This window comes from Camellia sinensis, chromosome 9 (assembly GCF_055761805.1).
Source record: "Camellia sinensis isolate YWXY chromosome 9, ASM5576180v1, whole genome shotgun sequence".
Classification (NCBI taxonomy): Eukaryota; Viridiplantae; Streptophyta; class Magnoliopsida; order Ericales; family Theaceae; genus Camellia; species Camellia sinensis.
Window position 1 is genome coordinate 106,375,427 of NC_138969.1, and position 16,880 is coordinate 106,392,306.

Here is a 16,880-nt window from a genome sequence, read left to right on the forward strand (position 1 = left end):
GCTCAGTTTGCCCATCTGTCTGAAGATGATAAGTCGTGCTTAGGTCTAACCTAGCACCCAAAGCATGCTGAAAACTCTCCCAAAACTCTGCCACAAACAATGGATCACAATCCAAAACTATAGAAACGGGTGCGCCATGAAGTCGCACCACCTCCCTAATATATAGCCTAGCTGGTTTATCCGCAGTTCGGTGAACACTAATAGGAATAAAATGAGCAGACTTTGTGAGTCGATCCACTATCACCCAAATAGATTCATTGCCTCGCTTAGACTGCGGCAATCCATCCACGAAATCCATAGAGATGCACTCCCATTTCCAAGTAGGGATCTCAAGAGGCTGCAAAAGTCCAAACGGTCGTTGGTGTTTTGCCTTAACCTGTTGGCATACATAACATCGAGAAACATACTCTCCTACGTCCTTCTTCATACCTTCCCACCAAAATGTTCTCTTCAAGTCATGATACATCTTAGTCCCACCGAGGTGAATGGTATATCGGGACCTATGGGCATCATTCATAATTTCTTTCCTCAATTCAATAATATTAGGTACACACAACTTGCCCTTGAATCGCAATCCCCCATCTGAGTCCACAGACCAATCAGTAGGACAATCATCGATCAAATTCACTACAAGGTCATCGAGCTTGCTAACGAGAAACCCATCTAAATTCTGCATCTGATTACCCAGTAACGTCGGCTACACGATCAAACTACCAATGTATGCCTTCTCAGCACACTCTATTGGTTGAACATCATGCGTCGAAATTAACTCCAAGGACTTTCATTCTTGAATCATCAAAGAAGCTATAATCCCATGTTGTCGACTAAGTGCATCAGCGACCACATTTCCTTTCCCTGGGTGGTAAAGGATCTCGAAATCATAACTACTGATGAATTCAACCCACCTCTGTTGCCTCATGTTCAACTCTTTTTGAGAAAAGAGATATTTGAGGCTCTTGTGATCTATGTACAACTCAAAATGCTCCCCAAACAAGTAGTGTCGCCACACTTTCAACGCAAAAACAACTGCTACCAACTCTAAGTCATGAGTAGGCTATCGTCTCTCATGAGGTTTTAATTGTCGAGAAGCATAAGATACAACCTTCTGATGCTGCATCAACACACATCCCAACCCAGTTCCACTCGCATCAGTAAACACTACTAACTTTTCCCCTTGTACCGGCATAGTTAACACTGGTGCTGTAGTCAACCGTTGCTTTAACTCCTGGAAAGCTTTCTCACAATCATCTGTCCATACAAACTTCATATTCTTGCGGGTCAACTTGGTTATGGGTGCTGCAATAGTGGAAAACTTCTCTATAAATCTCCTGTAATAACCAGCTAGTCCTAAAAAATTTCTCACCTCTGTGGGGTTCGTGGGCTGCTTCCATTCTTTGACCGCAATAACTTTTTCAGGATCTACCGCTATCCCCTGATTGGACACAACATGTCCCAAAAATCGAACTTCTTTCTCCCAAAAGTGATACTTACTGAACTTAGCGTATAATTGTTGCTCCTTCAAAGTCTGTAATACAATTTTCAAGTGTTCTCTGTGTTCCTCCTTATTCTTAGAATACACCAGGATATCATCTATGAAGATAATCACAAACTTATCTAGATATGGTTGAAAAATTCTGTTCATCAAGTCCATGAAGTAGGAAGGAGCATTAGTCAAACCAAAAGGCATTACAGGAAATTCGTACAACCCATATCGGGTCCGAAAAGCAGTAAGCGGTATACTTTCCTTTGACACACCCATCTGATGGTAACCTGTTCTGAGATCAAACTGAGGGAACATGGTTGCCCCCTTCAACTGATCAAACAAGTCATCAATTCTAGGTAGCGGATACTTGTTCTTGATAATCACCTTGTTTAGCTCCCTGTAATCTATGCACGTACGGAGAGTGCCATCTTTCTTGGAGACAAAAATCGCAGGTGCTCCCCACGGGGAGCTACTTAAACGAATGAACCCTTTCTGAAGCATCTCTTCCAACTGCTTCTTCATCTCCACAAGCTCTTTAGGCGCCATTCTATATGCCGCCTTAGAAATTGGTGCAGTTCCTGGCACTAGGTCAATGCGAAATTCTACTACCCGTCGGGGTAGAGGTCCAGGTATCTCTTGAAATACATCTTCAAACTCACGCACCACATCTACCTCACTAATATCTTGCTTAGGAATTTCTACCGGGCACAGAAAACTCGTCATCACCGACTCTTCTCCATCGCTAGAAGTGTGGGTAAGCCGTGACATACCGGGAATATCTATATTTACAGTCCTTCTAGCATAATCTAGAGTCACAAAGTGTTTTCGCAGCCAATCCATACCCAAAATAATTGTAAACCCCTCAAACCCTAAAACAATTAGATCCGCATACAAGACTTTGCTTGCAAAGTCAATCTCAAAATCTTTACACATCTCATAAAGTAACTGCCCCTCCTAAATGAGTCTCAACACAAATAGGTCTAGACAAGAAGGTAGTTACAATATGTTCTCTTTCTACAAACTACCTAGATATGATCAAAAAGTACTCTAATGGGTTCTTGAAAAAAAAAAATTTAAAGATACCTTCCAGCCATCACCTTCAAGTTAAACACATAAGAAGAATTCGTTCTTAAATACTTAGAATAAATTCAACCACCAAACTAAACCAGCTAACCCATGTTTCCACAATCCGAGGATCACCTAAACTCTCACAAGTCTACGGTAACCTAGAGCTTTGATACCAAACTGTCACGCCCCAAAATTCGGACAATTAAGTATTAAATTAGGACTAAACCCCAATAATATTCCATCATCCAAATCTTAGGGGTGAAACAAAAACTAAACGCCAACCAAAACATCTACCATAATTTTATAACTATCAAATACCTCTAACATTAAAGTAGCAATAACTAGCCAAAACAACTTAAATAAAGTACGGTTACAAACCATGTCAAATTATTCCAATACTAAAGTCAAAAAAAAAATAATAAATACATGAACTACTAAAAACCCTAAGCTCAAGAAAACAAAAGAAATCCAAGAGATATGCCCAAAAACTATAGTTACTTCTCGTCACCACCGTAGCCTCAACTAATCCTGCAAAAGAAGCTCAGCTACGCTCAAACAGAACGCACCCGAGTTGCCAAGAGACAAAACGGGTCAGTATACAGGTATACTGGTATGAGTACAAGACAAAAATACATTTAATTCTTATCACGGGACAAGACAAGTAGTTCCAACCGCACCGAGACGAATGGGTAGTTTCCCGAGATACGGTGACATTTAGTTTCTTGTCCGTACACAACGAAATATAAATTGATTATAAAATAGACAAAATAGAAATAAAAATATGGTGGGTCATCCCTGCATAAAAAAAAATTAGTAAGACACACTATCCTGCAAAAAAAATAAAGTTAGTATAATTTAATCATAAGTAACTTGTAAAAAAAAATATAAAATTACACCGTTTCATACTTAAATAATTCGAATTGATCAAAACTCAAAGAACGAAAGTTGTACAGAATCAAATTTCCTAAAATACAATGCGAACGAGTTTACAGAAATTGAACATGTTAAGAGAAAAACTTGATATAAAAATCTAGACGGAATTCAATCGAAAAATCTGAAGCTGAAAACGAACAAAAATTGCCCTAAGATGATTTTTTTTGAAAAATTTCAAAACACAAAAAGTGTGCAGAATAATGTTTTACTTCATTTTATAAGAAACCAATAAAAATAAGCTCGTTTCGTGGGTTAAAACAGCCTCTAAAATCTGCCTTGCTAAAATGAATCAAACCGACAATAATCAAGATCATCCGATTATAAGTTCTAATCGATCTTTTTAATAAAAAGCTAAAACACAAAAGTTGTCTAGAATCACGTATATATGCCTCTGCTCAAATTTCATAATTTATCAAAATTGTTTATTATTTTTTTATCATGTACATATCAGTACCATTCACATTATACTAATAAATTCATAATTAAATTCTTTATACCTTAACTCCACCACTTCGGCTCTCCCCTTCCGGCCTGCACATATATCCCATGTGCCTCCCGTATACCTAACACCGCTCCGAAGCCAAACTTGCACGGGGATATCGTCCCGAGTTTGACTCACACTCCCCGGATGGTTAGCATATACGTACGGGCGCAAATCAAAGCACTCGTCTACTCATGAGAACGAGACAACAATATATATATACACAACATCTCACACATGAGAATAAACATAACAATGCCGAGCCTAAGGCATTCAAATAAATCTCATAATCCTCACCCCTTTTTTTTATACACTCTTTCTCACCATCACTCAAATGAAACAACAATCCATGGAGTCATGGTGGAGTATAAGGAATTTATTTATGGGTTCCTAATTAATTTTAATTTTATATAACCATGAGTGTAATTACCACTATAAAATAAATCCATATAAAAATCCTAAACATGGCATACATAACTAATCAAAATAATTAAAATCAATGATTCATCTACATGCAAATACAAAATCAATTCAACATCAAATAAAAATAAATAAATAAAAATAACGAATCAATCCATCCTCTAACCAATATCTATGAATTCTAAGTTTATTTTCATTTTATATAATCATGAGTGTAATTACAACTACAAAATAAATGCATAAAAGAAAAAACCCTAAACCTTGTATACACAACTAACCAAAATAATTAAAATCAATCAATCATCTAAAAATTCTAAACCTTACATATACAACTAATCCAAAATAATTAAAATCAATCAATCATCTAAAAATCCTAAACTTTACATACACCACTAATCAAAATAATTAAAATCAATCTATCATCTTTAGGTAAATACAAAATCAAACTAACATCAAATAAATAAAAACAACGAATTAAATATAAATCAAAGGAAGTGAGTTTTGTACTCACAATATTTTTTTTTGAAGATCAAAGAAATATTTAGAGAACTAATAGAGCCACCAAAATAAAACCCCAATTTTTTTTCTTTCTCTTCACTGCCGTCGTCCCTCTGCTCTCTCTCAATTTTCTTTGATTAATCTCTCTCTCTCTCTCTCTCTCTCTCTCTCTCTCTCTCTCTCTCTCTCTCTCTCTCTCTCTCTCTCTCTCTCTCTCTCTCTTCCCCACCTACGGCTGCTGATGGAAATCTTTTCACCAAAAAGAGATTAAAACCTAGTTGACTACTTATATAACATATATATATATATAATAACCAAATTTTCTATTCTAATCTAATATGACTATTATAATATATTATATTATATAATATATATAATTATAATATATAAATATGAGATTAAATATATATATATATATATAAAACACCTCTCTTTTTTTTCTATAAAAATAAATAAATATATAAATATATTAATTAATTATATAACACATTAAATTTATTAATTACAACATTAAATTCATTAAATATCACATTAACTAAACAACACACTAAATTCTCATATAAACCACACAATTAATAAAGTCAAAAAAATAAAATAAGATAATAATAATCATAATAATAATAAATAATGACTTAACAAAATTAGGGTCACTACATTATCCCCATTATCATGTCCTAATCATGGCCTAGGAATGCCTCGGATGCAAAAAGGATGCTAAAATGTGCTTAAAACACATGGTCAAATATGCTGAAAACAGAGGCTTCGCTCAAGTGCAACTTCTTTCACTCGAGCGGACAGTCAAAAATGTGAGTGGTCGCTCAAGCATAAAGTCCGTCGCTCAAGCAGTCTATAAATTCTGCAAAAGTACTAGTTGTGTGAATTTTCCGCTTGACGGTCGCTCGATGGTCACTCGAGTGTGTGACTGAGGTCCTCGCTCAAGCACAACCCTTGTCGTTTGAGCGGTCTGCAAAAATGGTAAACTTCTGGGAGCATGAAATTTACGCTCGAGCCAACTCTTGGTCACTCTAACATAAGTGCAAAACAAAGGGTGGTCACTCGAGTGGAGAATCCGTCACTCGAGTGGAGAGACAGAATTCTAGAATTTCTAGATTGCACTCCCAAGCTCAAAACTCGAATCCAAGTTACAAAACAAGTTCTTTTGGGCAAAAAACTTGAGGAAACACCTGGAAAATTGTAAAACATGGTGAATTCAAATCATTTCGCAAGATTACTGCCCAAGGCAAGCCAATTGTGCTAAAATCAAGCTTGAAACCCATGATATACGCATGCATGTAATCTCTTCAAACTTAAACCTTCCAAATCATGCTCAATTGAGGTAAGATGATGAGAAACTTGATAAATTCCTAAAACAAAGCCAAGATAGACACATGCATGTGAGTTTTGTTTGAAATTCAAATTCAAAATGTGATGAAAATGCATGCATGCATGGCACGACTTAGATTCCTTCATTTCTAGTTCAATTCTCATGTGAATTCACCTATCACCCTTGATTCCATGCATTACTCAACTAAATTACAGAGCTAAAGGCTAGAATTCTTACCTAAGGTTCTCAATTTCTTAAGGTTTAGAGGTAATCTTAAGTAATTCTCCAAGTCTCCTAGCAATGTCCTTCTCTACCTCAAGTTTGACCTCAAGTTTCCTAGCTTCCACTCTCTCTCACGTTTTGGTCTCAAGAGTCCAAATGATGTGATGAGTAAGAGAATTCAAGAGTTATATTGGCCTTATATAGGCTACTTAGGTAATCTTAATTAATTGGCTTAAATCCTTATTTTATTCTAATTAATTCACTCCGAATCAATTTTCAATTAAATCTACCACAAAAGTCTAAATAGATTCCAAATAACACATAACCTAAGTCAATTTCGTGATTGGATGCTGATAAGGCTTTCAATTCGTGGAACAACACGAAAACATAAACAAATATTTCTATGACAGATAGATACAAATGCAATCAACATATAATTCATGCAATTAACACACATGACTTTCTCTTAATTACTTATTAGGCATCCTTAATCATGGTTTAATAGTTAATCACAAGTCGGGGTTGTCATAGTCTTCTCCCTTTAAAGAGTTTGGTCCTCCAAACTCAAATTACCTTCATTTTAGTAGAATATCGGATCTAGAGGGAACAGTTCAGAGTATCTTTTCATCATGTCTTCTTTTGTTTCCCATGTTGCATATGTCCCTCCGTGGTTTTGCCAATCCATTTTTACCAATGGGATTTCTTTGTTCCTCAATCTTTTGATACAGCGATTCACAATCTGAATTGGCCTCTCTTCATAAGTGTAGTCATCCTTCAAAAGCACATATGTTGGTTCAATAACATGTAACAGATCTCGTAGATGGTCCCGAAGTATGGATATGTAAAAAACATTATGCATATGCTCCATGACTGGTGGTAAGGCTACCCCGATACGTCACTGGATTGATTTTCTCAAGAATTTCATATGGCCCAACATATCTTGGTGCTAGCTTGCCCTTTACACCAAACCATGTTTGGCCCTTCATCGGGGTTACTTTGATAAACACGTAATCCCCAACTTCATATTCCTGATCTCTCCTTACGACATCCGCATAACTCTTTTGGCGACTTTGTGCAGTTTTCAACCTATGCTGAATCAATTTCACATTTTCAGTTATTTCTTGTACCAGTTTCGGTCCCAACAAGGGTCTGTTACCAATCTCAGCCCAACATATTGGAGAACGGCATTTTCTTCCATACAAAGCTTCATACGGAGCCATGCCGATACTCGAATGGTAACTATTATTATACACAAACTCGGCCAGTGGTAAATAGGTCTCCCAATTCTCTTGGAAATCTAGGGCACATATCTGTAACATATCTTCTAAAGTCTGATTGGTTCATTCAGATTAGTTGTCTGGCTGTGGGTGGTAGGCACTACTCAATCACAATTCAGTTCCCAAAGCCTGTTGTAAACTTTTCCAAAATCTTAACATGAACTTTGAATCTCTGTCAGACATAATAGATACTAGTGCACTATGTAACCTCACAATCTCATTTATATAAATGTTAGCCAACTTGTCTACATTATAAATAGTTTTAACAGGCAGAAAATGGACAAACTTAGTTAAACGGTCAACAATAACCCATATAGAGTCCATACCTCAAAAAGAGCAAGGCAGTCCAACAATGAAGTCCCATAGTAATATGTTCCCATTTTCATTCTGGTATTGGGAGCGGTTGAAGTAACCCAGCGGGTCATTGGTGTTTAGCCTTATCTTGTTGGTAATGCAAACATCTAGCTACAAAATGAGCAACACTTTTCTTCATTCCAGGCCACCAGAAATTCATCAAGAAATTGTTTGAATACCTGATTGATTATGTCCATAAACGCTACAGGTGCATTTGTTACCCCAAATGGCATTACTAAAAACTCGTAGTGCCCATATCTAGTTCTAAATGTAGTTTTCTCTATGTCTTCCGCTTTAACTTTTAACTGGTGATACCCGGATCTAAGGTCTATCTTCAAGAACACTTATGCACCCTGAAGTTGGTCAAAAAGATCATCTATTCGGGGTAGTGGGTATTTATTCTGGATAGTCACTTTATTCAATTCCTGATAGTCTATATACAACCTTAAAGATCCATCTTTCCTTTTGACAAACAAAACTGGAGCACCCCATGGTGAAGTGCTCAGGCAAATAAACTCTTGTCTAACAGTTCCTGAAGTTGAGTTTTCAATTCTTTCAGTTCAGAAATTGACATTTTATATGGGGTTTTGGAAATCGGTTGTGTTCTAAGTAAAACATCAATAGTAAACTCAATTTCCCTATCAATTAACTCACTGGCAATTCATTTAGAAATACATCAGGAAATTCATTTACTACAGAGATGCTCTCTACAAGAGGACTATCAGAAGTCTCAGTCAAAACATAACACATATAACCCCTACATCTCTTCCTAAGCAGTTTAACAACTTTCATGGCAGAAATCAAGTATGGGGAAGGAACTACTCCATTTCCAATAAACATAAACTTAGGTAATCCAGGTGGACGAAATACAACAGACTTATTTACACAGTCAATAGTTGCACAGTACTTCGTCAACTAGTCCATACCCAATATGAAGTCAAAATGATCAATTCCCAGAGGTAATAAATCAACATACAATGTCACATCACCAATCACTATGTCACATGCTGGATAAACATAGGCACATACTATAGGACCCCCGGATGGCATAGATAAAGACAATAAATAATTCATAGGTTCTAAAGGTCTAGTTAATTTTTGAGAAAAAGCATGCGACACAAAGGAATGTGTGGAACCATAATCTATCAACACATAGGTATTCTGAGCACATATAAAGGTTATACCTGACACCATTGATTCAGTATTTTGTATATTGCCAGGCACAAGTGCGAAAACTCTACCTTGTCTCAAAGGTTCTTTCCCCGTATTAGTTTTTACATTTGTTCTTGATCTAGAAGCAGATCCTGCTGAATTTGCGGCAGGACGGTTAGCATCATCAGATCTCAGCGGATAATCTCTAACCATGTGGCCAGTCTTGCCATACCGAAAACAAGCACCTGATGCACGGTAACGTGTGCCTTTATGCTTTCTTCCGCAATCAAAACAGTTTGGAGTAGATCCATTATTCTGACTAGAGCTACTAGAGGATCCCATATTCTGCCTTTTTGAAAATAACCGACCCTTCTTGAAATTGAATCCAAATCTTTTACCCTTCCATTCAGTTGTTGGAGCTGGAGCTTGTTTCTTTATTACTAGAATGGCCTCAGCCATCAATGCTCTATCAAGTACTTCTACAGTACGCCCACTTGGTCATACACACGCAGATCTAATCCCCTTTCAAATTTTTGAGCCTTCTTGTAATCTATGTCAACCATATGAGGAGCAAATCTGGCTAACTTAGTAAACTTAGCTTCATACTCAGCTACGGACATCTTACTTTGTTTAACTTCCAGAAATTCAGAAACCTTTCGGTCCCAAAAGCACTGAGGAAAGTACTTATTGTAAAAGATCTCGTTGAATTGAGCCCATGTCATGCTTTCATTACTATTTCAAATTAATAACCACCATCTTCAGGCTTTGTCCTTCAGAGTATAAGTGGCCAATAACACTTTCTGCGTCTCAGAGCAAGGAAATACTTGAAATAGTTTCTCCATTTCAAGTAACCATGTCTCTGCCTTTAAGGGTTCAATACCACCCAAGAAAGTCGGCGGCTTTATCTTCATAAACTTCTGAGTTAGATTTATAATATTATTATTATCCGGCTCAACTTGGACATGAGGGGGCAGAGGTTGTCGCCTGTGCTACTATATCATTGCTTCAGTTAGGGCTGTAAGCATTTGTTCCATTCGGCTCATGCAAGCCTCAGAAGATTTAGTTGTTCCATCACTTCTTGTATTTTCCATTGCTATAGGTAAATAGAGCACTTATAAACATAGGCAAATAGTTTTTTTCATAACATTCAGAGTATTTAGTTCCAGTTCATTCATTTCAATTTCATGTGTTCGTGTTCAGATTCAGTTTGCACATTTACAAAATAAATACACATTCAAACATGTAGATGAAATGTCTCTAATTCTTTTCTAGGACATCTTATAGCTCATATGGACTTGAGTGTGCGATATAACTCGTGCTCTGATACCACTCTGTCACAACCTAAACTCGCCCCTATAGGTTTAGCGTCGTAACTGGCCAGTAATCTATAGATTACCAAAAGCCTCTGTACAGAATAATATATAATTAAGGGGTTAGCGGAAGGAAATATACAAAATACAACGTTCAATGAGCTATGCAAACACACATGGGACAAAAAATTCAAAAACTTTATATACATTCACGTGACGTCATAATTATAGTAGTCTCACGTCACATTCATTACAGATATAACCAAATGGGGACTTAGCCTAATATACAGATAAACAAAAGCTTGTTCATGTGTCAAAGGAAAATAAAGTCTTAAACACTTGGTTCACAAAACTTGACTTCTCAAAAGGGAACCTCCCCGGGAGACACATGGGCTGGCTGACATACCAAACTCCAGGTCCTCAACTCTGAGCCTAGTCACGCATCTGGTTATCTACAAACATAATATAAATGGTGAGCGAAGCCCAGTGAATAATAACAGAGTAAAGGGCTTAATAATGATGTCCCATATCAGATTTCAAATCAGAAACAATTCAGACCCGCCTACTTAATCAGAAATCATAAATAGTTATATGTGGTACATCCGTTTAGCTATCCCCATAATTTTTTATTTTTTATTTTTTTGTTCTTCGTTAAAAGTTCTTCTTAATAGGGAAAAGGTCAAATATAATAAACTAAAATCTAGGTGAGGTTTTCGATTGACAAAATTTAAAACAATGGGTCATATTGCTTCATAATATTGTGTTGTTGAATGATTAATTTGAAGAACGATTCGCATTCAAAGTAACATAGCCAGTGAAGAGTATGAGTCATCCATAATAATCTCAAGGGAAAAAATGATAAGACAGCCAAAGTTAAAGCTGGTATTAACAATTTAAGCATGGAAGATTTAGATGGGTTTTACAAGGATTACTTTATAGCAAGTGGCTAACAAAGCTGAGCAGTGTGATTTAAAGAAATATGCAGCTGCTCTCAGAGCATTAACGCCACACACAAGTATAATGAGTTCGTGCAATATATGTGTATCCAATTCTTTAGTCCATTCCTCCAAAATGAGAAACAATAAAAGCCCAAAAAAAGAGTGTGCAATTTTCTCGTCTCCATAACTCAACTTAGCACTTGTCTCACCTGCAAAGTCCCTCATGCTGTCTTGTAGCAATCAGAGAGACTGAATCTCAAATTGACTCTAAGGCTTTGTTTATCAGTGAGATTATCAATCATTTCTAGTTTAATTTTATAGATTCAAATAACCATAAAAGTAAAGTACTTAAAGACCTAAGCCATTAAGAATTAACATCACCAATAGAACATTTGATGAAACTAATGTTAAAAGATTGAGATTAAATGGTTACCTTGTAGAGTTGCTCTATGATAACAGTGCAAATAATTATGGGGATCTTTTTGTATCGCTTAATTTTTACCTTTTTTTCCTTGGGTGGAGGGGCAAGGGCTGTAGAACCACCACAAGGAGCAGCAACGGTGACAAGAATAGCAGTGTTGGCAGAGCCAACGGTCATGATGAGATCATCGATGTTTTTGCTTATGTTACGAAATCAATCGGCGCTGTTCAAGGGTAGTGGACACATCGGTGGAGGTAACATCGCCGCCATGCTTAAGAGATAGAAATGTTTTAGAGAGAGATAGGGTGTAGAACTGCAATCTGTGTGGATCACTCACAGATCTGTGTGGATCGACTCAGATCTCGGCCTACAGTTATCAAATCTACACCGGAACATGGCCAACGCCGCCGTATCTCGCAGTATCGGCTAGGGTTTCATGATCAAAACTATGTATGCACGCACGGGCGCGCGCACGTGTGTGTGTGTGTATGAGAGAGAGAGAGAGAGATGAAATAGAAGATGTAGAGAGAGATGGTGGTTCTAGTGGCAAAGTAGGTGAGGAGGAGGCACGTAGCTAGAGGGGAGGGGAGGCGGTGGTTATGTTCTGCGTATTTTAGAGAGGGAGAGGAATGGGTTTAAAGACAGATGAGGTTTGGTTGTGAATGAGAATCTGTGTGAGAGAGAGAACAATTTGTTTTGTTTAAACAGATAACAAGCGGGCATCATTTCCCTCTAAAGTTTTCACACCTTTGGCGACTAAAAATAAATTTGGTTGCCAATTAATTTTATAAATCCCTCCAAAATTTGAAATGGCTCCCTCCAAATATTTTAGTTCTTTGGCAACAAAAATATTTTTTAGTCATTGAAAATAAATTTTTGGCGACCAAAATTTGGTTGCCAAGGATAAAATGTAAATTTTTGTTTTTCATTCGGCTACTAAATAATTTTAGTAGCCAAAACTAACTCTACAATGACTAAAACATATTTTAGTCGCTGAAAATAAATTTAAGTTTGGTCGCCAAAGATCTGAGGGTAAATTTTTGTTTTCATTCAGCGACTAAATAATTTTAGTAGCCAAAACTAACTTTATAGCGACTAAAAACAAATTTTTGCCACTGAAAATTATTTTTTGGCGACCAAACTAATGTAAATTTTTATTTTTTATTCAGTGACTAAATAATTTTAGTAGTAAAAATTAACTAAAAAAAAAATTTAAAGCTGTAAAAATTTAAAGCTGTAAAAATTAACTAAAAATTAACTAAAATAATTTTAGTCGCTAAAAATTAACTAAAAATTTTAGTAGTAAAAATTTGTCGCCAATTGTGGCATTTTTAGCGACTAATTTTTTTTTAGTCCCCAATAATCAATATACCTCAACTAAAAAAAAATGTAGCTAAATCTTGTACTTTTGTCGACTAATATAATTTTTGGTCGCCAATTCCACAACTTTTGGCGACTAAAAAAAATTTAGTCGCCAAAATTGTAATTTCTTGTAGTGTATTGTAATGCCCCCCTCCCCCCCTCCCAAAAAAAATACAAATAATCCAATACATAAAAGAAGTGAACATAATGGAATTGATAACTTTTCATTCATCAAAGTTCGTAATACAAAAGATATTACATGCATTATACATTTATAAATGTTCATCCTAAATCTATAGCATGTAACATAGTTAATAATCAACAAAATAAATGCCTTATGGGGCTTACATCTTTCCAAGGTACTTCTTGGTTACAACAAAAGAGAGAGTCGTAAGCTCTGTACAAATATAAGCCCTTGGCTTGAACAAACATCTAAAACAATTAAACAACAAAATAGAGCATCCAACTCTTAGATCTTCCCAAGCTACGTCCTTGGAGGTAACATATGTCCAGTACTTGAAAATGGTTTCCCAAGTAGGATGAGCCAAAGCCCAGTAGAAACAGTCTAATACAATGTATGAAGTTTAACAAAGATATGAGTGTCAAATATAACATATTCAAAATTTATAACCACTGCACACCCTTTCCATGACCACATGGTACCAATACTCATACCTCATTCCATTCCCATTTATTCATTTCCAATTAGTACATTTCATTTTAATTCATAGATCAAGTTTATAATTCTCAAATAATCCAACTGAGATTACAACTCAGTGGTTCTCAATCAACGTAACTACTATACAAACACTTCAACCTTACCATTTTACGGAAATTTCATCCGCGGGATCGGCACCCATGTATTCACAAGATTTCAAGACTTTCACTCTGGACACTCCGGCCAACTTAATTCTCAATGGATTTCATCCCCTATCTCCTCCCAAACAGTGGAGTACATCCCCTTCTCCCAAAACATTATATAAATACAATGTATTTAAATTCATCGTCATATACAATGACTATCCATAACACATATTCAATGCCTTAATCACACCATCATATTCAATGATAAAGTTAAATGATTAGTTTCAATTCACCTAATTATCATGCAATTTCTACAACAATCATAGGTATCCTCCACCAATAGTCCATCACAGATATTTTTAAACATATATAAAATATGTAGAACAGATAAATTGTCAAAATTCCATGGGTGAGTGATTCAACAAATCTAACTGCACCATCCATTTATACTTTTCTCCAATTTCACATTTCTCACATCAATTTCATTATTTATACAATTAATATTCAAGACACAATTAGGGTAAATCTCCCCCTTTATTCAAATATTAACCTAAGGGTTAAAATTCACCATTTTAACACAAGATATCCTCATTTTCGAAACTCCATAATCATCTATGTAACACAATGTAGAAACCCCTCTTTAAATTTGGGACCAAACCCTTAGTTTACCCAAAACTCTCAAAATTTCCACCATTTATACATAACCACAAATAACTAGGTTAAAACTCATACTAAAGTATAGAATATCCCTACCTCAAAGAAAGAAGATAAGCCAAGTAAGAGAGAAACCCGAAAAGTGCCGAAATCCAACTATAATCAGTTCAAAGAGAAAATCTTGAAAAGCTCCACCTTTTTATCAAAGGGAGTATGATGGAGAGATCAAAGGATCTAGGCCAAAATGTATAGAGAGAGAGTATTTTAGAGAGAGAGTCTCAAGTTTTAGGGTTTTGGAGAGTTTTAGAGAGAGAGAGATATGAAAAAGTGATATAAAATGTCACTTTTACGATCTGATATATGCGCAGTTCGCTCGAGCGTCGGGTTTCACGCTCGAGCGTCAGACACAAGATTTGTTCTGCTCAAGCGTAGAATACACACATCCAGTATTTTTGCAAACAACAAACAACCCGCTCAAGTGCAAAGAAGCCGCTCGAGCTCACACCCGCTCAAGCGTAGGAAACGCCACTTGAGCGTGAAAAACATTCCCTCCAGCACTTTTGCAGAAGTGCAGAGTACTGAGAGTTTGTAACTCCCGCTCGAGCGGAGGACCAAAATTTACATAGCCCGCTCGAGCGCAATAATGGCTGCTCAAGTGTAAGACCAAAAATATGGGCAACACAAAGTTTGAAAATTAAGTAACCAACCTGCTTCAAGCACAACCACAACAACCCAAGGACCAATTTCAAAGGTATACAAGGGAAGAAAGATATAGACAACAATATGAAAGCATTAAACCCGAGCCCGGAACATCACAAGAGTCGGGTAAAAATCGGGTTCGCTATAGTATAGTGGTGTTTTGGGAAGTTGACAAAAAAGCTGGCTTTTTGGAATTTTTTGTAACAAAAGAACAAAGGTGATGTAACCCAAAAAAGCCAAAAAATCAGAAAGCTGGCTTTTAACTATGTTGCCAAAATGCCCCATAGGCCCTGTTCGGGAAGTGGGTTTATGGCTTTTTTTAGGCTAAAATTCACAAAAAGACAAAATAAATTAAAATAGCTAATAAGACAAAATATCACATCAAATCCATAATCATTTCACTTTTTCTCTCACAAATATCACATCCGACTATAAAAAAATTCAACTATTTTTCCAAACACAAAAATTTTAACCTACTAAAATAGCCAAAAATTAAAATAGTCTACTAAAATAATCAACTTTCCAAATGAAGCCATAAGCTACGATATTTGTGAATTTGATTCTCATAAATGTTATAAGCCAATCATATGAGAGTCATAACTAAAAAAAAAAAATTATAACCAAATAGCACATAAAATATAAGAAAAATTACTCAAAAATCCCATTTGGGAAAATGTTGCTCCATTTAGTCTTGGAAGTTTTCTTCCAAACCAATTAGTCCTTTTATTTATGGTATGTTGTTTTTGTTTAATTTGGGAGTTAGGAAGTTTACTTGTTTACCCTCGGATGTGATTTTATTTTGGATTTTTTTTTCTGATGTTTGGGTGGGTTTGTTACGGTATGGTGTTGTTTTTCAAATTTTTTGTGGGGAATTGCGTGGAGTGATTTATAGGGTTAGTGATGTTACTCATTTATTGAGGGTTTTTGATGTGGAATCGTGGGTTGTTGTTGGCTGTGATTTTGTTTTTGATTTTTTTCTTGATGTTTGGGTGGATTTATTAAGATATGGAGATATGTTTCCATTTTATTTTTTATTTTTTTTGGATTGCGTGGAGTGATTTATGGGGTTGATGTTATTGCCCATTTCACGTGTTTTTCTGATCTGGAAGCATAGGTCGTTGCTGTAGGGGGTCGTAGTTGTTTTGTTTTCGTTCAATTAATACTTTGGGTGCTGTGTTGTTAATGTATTGTAAGGCAATTTGGAGGTCTGTTTCATTATTGTGCTGTTGATGTGCTGGGTGACATTTTTGAAAGTCATTTTCATATGTTTGTTTTGTTGTTGGGTCAATATCTGTGGGTGTGCTTTTGTTTTCAGTGGCTGTGTCAGGAAGTCTGGATTTAAGATGCCATTGTTACGTTGCCATTGTAGGGGTGTATTTTGATTTATTCTATACTAGATGAATTGTTTAGGGGTGTCTTTTGATTTATTCTACTTTGGATGGGTTGTTTCATTTTCGGCCATTATGGTGTTTTGATTTGT